Source organism: Cervus elaphus, chromosome 9 (assembly GCF_910594005.1).
Source record: "Cervus elaphus chromosome 9, mCerEla1.1, whole genome shotgun sequence".
Classification (NCBI taxonomy): Eukaryota; Metazoa; Chordata; class Mammalia; order Artiodactyla; family Cervidae; genus Cervus; species Cervus elaphus.
Window position 1 is genome coordinate 43,047,624 of NC_057823.1, and position 8,158 is coordinate 43,055,781.

Genomic DNA, 8,158 nt, shown 5'->3' on the forward strand with positions numbered 1-8,158 from the left:
GCTTTGTAGATATCAGTTATTTGGGAAGTTTTCAGTCACTATTTCTATAAATTCGTCTTCAGTACTAAATCTTTTCTATTCTCCCTTAACAATTCAAAGGTTAAACGATTTATCTAGTTATTGACTCATGGTTCCCCCAAGGCCTTTTCATTTTTTTCGGTCATTTTTTTATGCTGTTTTTTAGATTGGATAATTACTATTGATTTGTCATCATTATGAACAATTCTCAATCTGTCATTTCCATTTTGCTATTGAACCGATCCAGAGACGGAAGTATTATTATTATTACTGTGCTGTGCTCAGTCGCTCAGCTGTGTCCAACTCTTTACAATTCCATGGACTGTAGCTCATCAAGGGGATTTTCTAGGCAAGATCACACCATCATGATTATCTGGGTCATGAAGATCTTTTTTGTATAGTTCTAGAAGGAAATGTCAACCCACTGTAGTACTCTTGCCTGGAAAATCCCAGGGATGGCGGAGGAGCCTGGTAGGCTATAGTCCATGGGATCACAAAGAGTTGGACACGACTGAGTGACTTCACTTTCTGTGTACTCTTGCCACCTCTTCTTAATGTCTTCTGCTTCTGTTATGTCCATACCATTTCTGTTATTTATTTGCCCATCTTTGCATGGTATGTTCCCTTGGTATCTCTAATTTTCTTGACGAGATCTCTAGTCTTTCTCCTTCTATTGATTTCCTCTATTTCTTTGCATTCATCACTGAGGAAGGCTTTCTTATCTCTCCTTGCTATTCGTTTGAACTCTGCATTCAAATGGGTATATCTTTCCTTTTCTCCTTTGCCTTTTGCTTCTCTTCTATTCACAGCTATTTGTAAGCCCTTCTCAGACAACCATTTTGCCTTTTTGCATTTCATTTCCTTGGTGATGGTCTTGATCCCTGCTTCCTGTACAATGTCATGAACCTCTGTCCATAGTTCTTCAGGCACTCTGTCTATCAGATCTAATCCCTTGAATCTATTTGTTACTTCCACTATGTAATTATGCAGGGTTTGATTTAGGTCATACCTGAATGGTGTAGTGGTTTTCCCTGCTTTCTTCAATTTAAATCTGAATTTGGCAATAAGGAGTTCATGATCTGAGCCACAGTCAGCTCCCAGTCTTGTTTTTGCTGACTGTGTAGAACTTCTCCATCTTTGGCTGCAATGAATGTAATCAATCTGATTTTGATATTGACCATCTGATGATCTCCAAGTGTAGAATCTTCTCTTGTGTTGTTGGAAGTGGTTGTTTTATGACCAGTGTGTTCTCTTGGCAAAATTCTATCAGCCTTTGCCCTGCTTCATTCTGTACTCCAAGGCCAAATTTGCCTGTTACTCTATGTATTTCTTGAGTTCTTGCTTTTGCCTTCCAGTCCCCTATAAAGAAAAGGACATCTTTTTTGGGTGTTAGTTCTAGAAGGTCAAGGTGTTAGGTCTAGAAGATCAAGATGTTAGCTAGAAAAAAGCAAATACTTGATTTAGCATAGAATCTTAACTTCCAAAACCTGGGTTATGGACTCATGATGCTTCATTCAATACATGGTTTGTCCCTTGAATTTATAGGGAAAATAAATTAATCTAACTGTAATAGAATGCATATGCAATTCTGAAATATCAATGTCTACTTAATTTAGTTATTGTGACATTCCATGAGACAATACATATCAAGGAGTTAGCATAGTGCTTGAAATAATATTTTCTCTAATTATTGTCTTTGTTATGTCTGAGTTGGCAGATCTGTACAACACTGATAAGGAATAAGAGTTATTTCAGCTTGAAAATGTAGGATCAAATAGAAGAAAAGAAGGTTATATGAGAGTCAGGATAATTTGTTTGGTCTACAAGTGTGTAATGAGAATGTATTAGGGCAAAGTGAAATTTTGCTAATTCTTTGGAATCCACATTAAAATGGAGACAGTAATGAGACAATGGACCTAAAATGTCCTTTGCTGGACTTCCCTGGCATCCTAGTAGTTAAGATTCCACTTCCAGTAGGGGGGGCATGGATTTGATTCTAGGTCTTGGAGCTAAGTTCCCACATACTGTCCACTGCAACCCCCCTACCCCCCCAAAAAAGACTTTCAATTCTGTATAATCACAGGTATTATACAACTTAAAATTAAACAGCAAATGTTTTTATACATGTTTCAAAGTGTAGAGCAACTACAGTGATGACCTGATATACTCTTGGCTTATAAATCTATCATGCATCTTGAACCTGTTGAATTACACAGACTTGAATCCATTTGGGTAAAGCAGTCTTTTTTTTTTTTTTATTATCTTATTATTTTTTTTTTTATTAGTTGGAGGCTAATTACTTCACAACATTTCAGTGGGTTTTGTCATACATTGATATGAATCAGCCATAGATTTACACGTATTCCCCATCCCGATCCCCCCTCCCACCTCCCTCTCCACCCGATTCCTCTGGGTCTTCCCAGTGCACCAGGCCCAAGCACTTGTCTCAACAACACATAACAAGATTTCATCTTTTTATCCTATGATTTAAAATTTTTAAGAAGGAAATAAATTATTTTATAAACTCCATAGCATATTAAAATTGTTATAATCTGTATGAGAAAATGTTTAAAAATTGGTAATTGAAGAACCAATAGTCTTAAAGTGACTAAACTTACAGTGGTTATGTATCTTTATTCTGTGGTCAAATAACTCATAAATGATAGCTGGAGTACACAGTCCATCCCAAAGAGATATTGTATATATTAGGTCATCAAAATTATACATATGTTAAAAATAAGTAGAATTATGCTATATGTTAGTTCTCAGATAAATATTGATTTTACTACCAAGGATGGGAAACATAATAATAATATAAAATATTAAGGACAATTTTTATTGTATTTAGCCATACATGTTGTTATGCATTTATATGTATTTTCTATTGTAATCAACAATCCTAAAAGAGATTGATAATATATTTCATCCCATTTTGATATGGTCTTTAAATGTATTTCAGCTTAAATTGCCTAAATTTATCCAGATACTTATCAATGATCCATGTACTCAAATTCAAGAAACCTAATTCTTAATTCTGTACTTCTAACTCATAAAATCAGAGAAAACCATTATACTGAATCAAGGATTAGAAAGATAAAAATGGCTTTCAGTTTTCTAATATTTAATGTTCATTTACTAGTGAGTCACATAATTTTAGACATTAGATTTCCTATTGATTAAATTTGAAATATATGGATACTTTACATGGCTTTCACTTGAAAATATAAGATTGAATGGACAAAATATCTGATGTTACCATAATGATCTTCTTTAAATACTATTATTTTAAAATATTTTTTTTATTAACTGTAAATCCATTTAAGGCTTTCAAAATCATTTGTAAAGTAATTCGTCACATGAAAAGCATGTTGAGAAGCTGGTCTTAAATATTAGTTGACGGTTTTGATTCAAATAGAGAACATAAAGTGTGCCTCAACAGAGCAAATGAAGACAGTGCTGGAAGACAGTCTAGTATAAAATGAACTTCCTGGGTCTAGAAAGAAGAAAACTGACTTATCAGTTATGGTGTCAACATGCTCAAAACTCACAAACATCTTCTAAGTGAGTTTTGACAAGAAATTGAAATTTTTCCTTCATGTGATTTAAGTGTTCTGTAATTCAGGTGGTCCATGTTTCTCTGAATCTGGACTGGAAAAGTTGGAGAAATTTTATATTGTCTTTTCATACCTTGTAATTTTAAAAAATGAACTCCAAACAGGACAATTTATAAGGCTAATATAGTTAATAAAATAGATGCAAAAGTTTCTTCAAAAATTATACTATACTTACCAAGATCATAGATTCATAAGATGTACAATATATACCAGGAATAAGCAGTTTTATTCTAATAATAGTCACATGGTCTAGCATGAGAAAATCTACCAATGTAATCTAGTCCATTGACTAAATTAATAACAACATATAAGTATCTTAAGTACATGTAATACTCAATGTGAACCTTGGTTCAAACTGATGTAACAATTCAAAAATAGTAAATATTTTAAATAGGCTGGGGAAGATATTGATGATGCATATAAACAAGTCAGAACAGTGCACATAGATTAAAAAATAAATTATTTGCATCTATAAAGAAAATTCAAGTTATCCTATAGAAAATATGAACAAGAGATGTTCACCATGGATTTGAAGAAGTAATCCAAAAGGTTAATGCATACTTTTGGCTCAGTATCAATAAGGAGCTTATAAATTAAAATAAAATCAATTCTCACTGTCCCATGTTTGACCATAATTACTGCACCTAACATTATCTCACAGTTCCACATGTGGAGAAAGAATGACCAAATCAACAGTTGATGGTATTGAAAAAGTAAGGATTCAGTTGCCTCAAATCCAAAAAATGTTACTTTTAGATTGTTTACTGGGAAAAACTCATGTCATATGCAAATGACCATAAACTATACTGATAGAAAATTAGAAAGAAACTATATATTGATAAATATGCCTGCTATGTACATAATGTAATAAAATTAAGTAATAATTAACAACTTCCTAGGTAATCAATATAGTACACATAATATTGAAATAACAAAGCATGATAGTGATATGTACATGATCATACCTTATTTATAATTATTTTGATTAACAAAACATTGTATCTTTTAATGACATAATGGACTTTGGTGCAATACACTAGGCACTAAAAACAATGTGAATATTTATTAAAGATATGGTGCCATTCACATAATTTACACTACTTACCAAGTAACTTACAAAGGAACTAAAAATATTTGCTACACCATAGACTATGGCTCTAGCTCAAACATAATCCTGTAAATCACTAATCTATTGCTCTCTTTCAAATTTTAATTTACAAAGAAAATACAAATGTCACATAACCATCCAATTCTACTGTCATAGTTATCTACAGGTAACAGAAATGGAAGCTTATGGATTTGTAAAAGACGAATTAATCTCTGGAAATAAATGAAATGCTCCATATTTTATGTATACTTGTGCTATATGTCAGATAAATTTCATGTGATAAATTAATTTAGGTATTCTTATTTAATTGATTACCTAATTAAACAATCACTCAATTACATATGGTCATCTGTTAGTTAATTAAATTGGTTAATAAATTGGTATTTCTACTACATTAAAGAGTATATGAGTATTAGTAACAAACTCTGAAAGCCTTTGTTGTTGTTGTTCAGTCACTCAGTCATGTCCAACTCTTTGCAACCCCATGGACTGCAGCATGCCAGGCTTCCTTATCCTTCACCATCACCTGGAGCTTGCTCTAATGCATGTCCATTGAGTTGGTGATGTTATCCAACCATCTCATCCTCTGTCGTCCCCTTCTCCTCCTGCCTTCAACCTTTCCCAGGATCAGGCTCTTTGCTAATTAGTCAGCTCTTCACATCAGGTGGCCAAAATATTGGAGCTTCAGCTTCAGTATCAATCCTTCCAATGAATATTCAGGGCTGATTTCTTTTAGGATTGACTGGTTTGATCTTGCAGTCCAAGGAACTCTCAAGAGTCTTCTTCAATACCACAGTTCAAAAGCATTTTGAAAGTCTTCAAGTAGGATCAATTTATTTATGTTCCTTTAGATTTTGAATTCCTGTATGAATTTTTAAACTTTTTCATGATGCATATATTTAACCAATTCAGGCTCATTTTTGTGAGTATATATTAGTTATAAATGTTGTCTGTTGAGAGGTCTCTGAACTAAGGAAATGTCCCTGAAATTAGGAAGACAGATCACAGTAACAATAGACATATGGTGCTGGGTTCCCCTGAACTCTACCTGTGGTAGCTGGAAACCTGGTGATTAAGATCATGGGTTGCTTGAAGGTATGGAATAGAGTAATTTAGCCATTTTTCTCTTCTCCCCCAGAAACTGAGTTTTAGTAGTTATACATTTTTTTTTGTCTATATATTTAATTTTCAAAATCTAATTCATCATGACACTGAAAGAAATACTGTGAAGTTTAAACAAATATGGGTAAATCACATCAATATTGACTAACATGTGTGGATCTGAAGCTCCTTCAACATGGAAGCCTCCAAATTACAGAAAATTGGGATTATATAATAATGTTTCCTAACATCATGATTAAATCATGTGGCTTACTGACAAAATACAGAGAAATAATAGAAATGCAATTATTATTATTATATATATATATAATCCAATTTATTTTGATTGAAAGTAATGTATAATCATAAAGAGATGAACAATAGGGTCTTAAGGCAAACATTTTGTTGTGGAAAGGAACATTGAACCCATAATTATTCCTCCAAGTGTCATATTTTATGTTGTTTGACCAAGTTTTCTCAAGAAATTGGTCAAGTTTCCCTCAAGCAAATCTTATTTCCTAATCATTCATTATCTTCCAGGAATGACAGGAACCATGGAAAATGCAAATAACACCACAGGAATAAATTTCATTCTTCTAGGGCTCTTTAATCACACACAGACTCATTTGTTCCTCTTTCCATAGCGCTAGTGATCTTCCTCATGTTGCTAATGGGTAACACCTTCATGATCATGCTTATTCAAGTGGATCCCTGGCTGCCCACTCCCATGTACTTCCTGCTTAGCCAGCTCTCCTTCAGGGACACGATGCTGGTTCTCACTATTGTTCCCAAAATGTCAGCCAACTACCTGATGCACAGCAGGTCTGTCTCTCCTGCTGGCTGTGGTACTCAAATCTTCCTGTTTCTCACTCTGGGAGGGGGTGAGTGCTTCCTTTTAGCTGCCAAGGCCCATAACCACTATGTGTCCTTGTCACCCCTTGGCGATACTCCATCCTGATGAATCAGAAGCTCTGCGGATTTCAGCAGGCTCCTGACTTTCAGGAGGAGTGGAAAGGCTGGTGCGGGCTGGTGCCACCCTGAGCTTCCCTTACTGCCACTGTCAAGAAATGAACCACTTCTTTTGTGAGGCACCATCACTTGTTTGCTTTGCTTGTGTAGACACCATGGTTTTTGAGTTTTTCATGTATGTCTGCTGTATTCTGATGTTCTTGATTCCACCGTCTCTCATTTTGGCTTCCTATAGTCTCACCCTGCCTGCTGTGCTCTGCATGCAGTCCACTATTGCTGGAAAGAAAGCTTTTGCCACCTGTTCCTCCCACCTGGTTATTGTGGGGCTATTCTATGGTACCCTCATCTTTCTCTACATGTGACCCAAATCCTATCACTCAGTGGCCTGTGACGAGGTGATGTCTGCTTTGTACACCATCCTTACACCTCTATTGAATCCTGTTATACACAGTGTGAGGAATGAAGAAGTCAAGGGGACCTTGAAAAAGCAGCTGTAGAAACATTTTTGGTGGTCTCAGTAGTGAGCCTTATTTTCCAAAATGGCATCTCTCAAATTAGATTTAGGTTATGAAATTTGTTTTGTGTCAATATATTTTGTTCTCACTTTCCTAGTTTGCATTATTTCTTAAAGTATTTCTTTCACATTTAATAAATTAGTGAGAAATGATATTTGTCATGTTTTCATACCTTGTCATTAAATTTTTTTCTGATATTTGGATTTCAGCAATAAATATTAATGACTGACTCACTGTAGCACAAGATACTCTAGACGACAATCATGTGATTTTTTTGTGTGTATGATTTTTGTTTTAATTATGATGGAGGTGAATTATTTAAAAAAATGCATAATTATTTTATAATTATATATATGAGATGACTTCCCTGGTGGCTCAGATGGTAAAGCGTCTGCCTACAATGCGGGAGACTTGGGTTCAATCCCTGCGTCAGTAAGATCCCCTGGAGCAGGAAATGGCAACCCACTCCAACACTCTTGCCTGGAAAATCCCATGGATGGAGGAGCCTGGTAGGCTGCAGTCCATGGGTCAAAAAGTTGAATAAAAGAGGCTTTTTAGTTCCTCTTTGACTTCTGCATAAGAGTGGTATCATCTGCATATCTGAAGTTATTGATATTTCTCATGGCAATCTTGATTCCAGCTTGCGCTTCATTCACCCAGCATTTTGCATGATATACTCTGAAAGAGGAGAGTGAAAAAATTGTCTTAAGACTCAACATTCGGAAAACTAAGATCATGGCATCTGATCCCATCACTTCATGGCAAATGTATGGGGAAATAATGGAAACACTGAGAGACTTTATTTTGGGTGGCTCCAAAATCACTGCAGATGG

The 8,158-nt window shown here is 34.8% G+C and overlaps 1 pseudogene; it reads left to right on the forward strand.

Annotated features, from left to right (window-relative positions):
* Positions 1-6,395: 6,395 nt before the first annotated feature.
* LOC122700773 lies at positions 6,396-7,307 on the forward strand (annotated as a pseudogene).
* Positions 7,308-8,158: the final 851 nt, after the last annotated feature.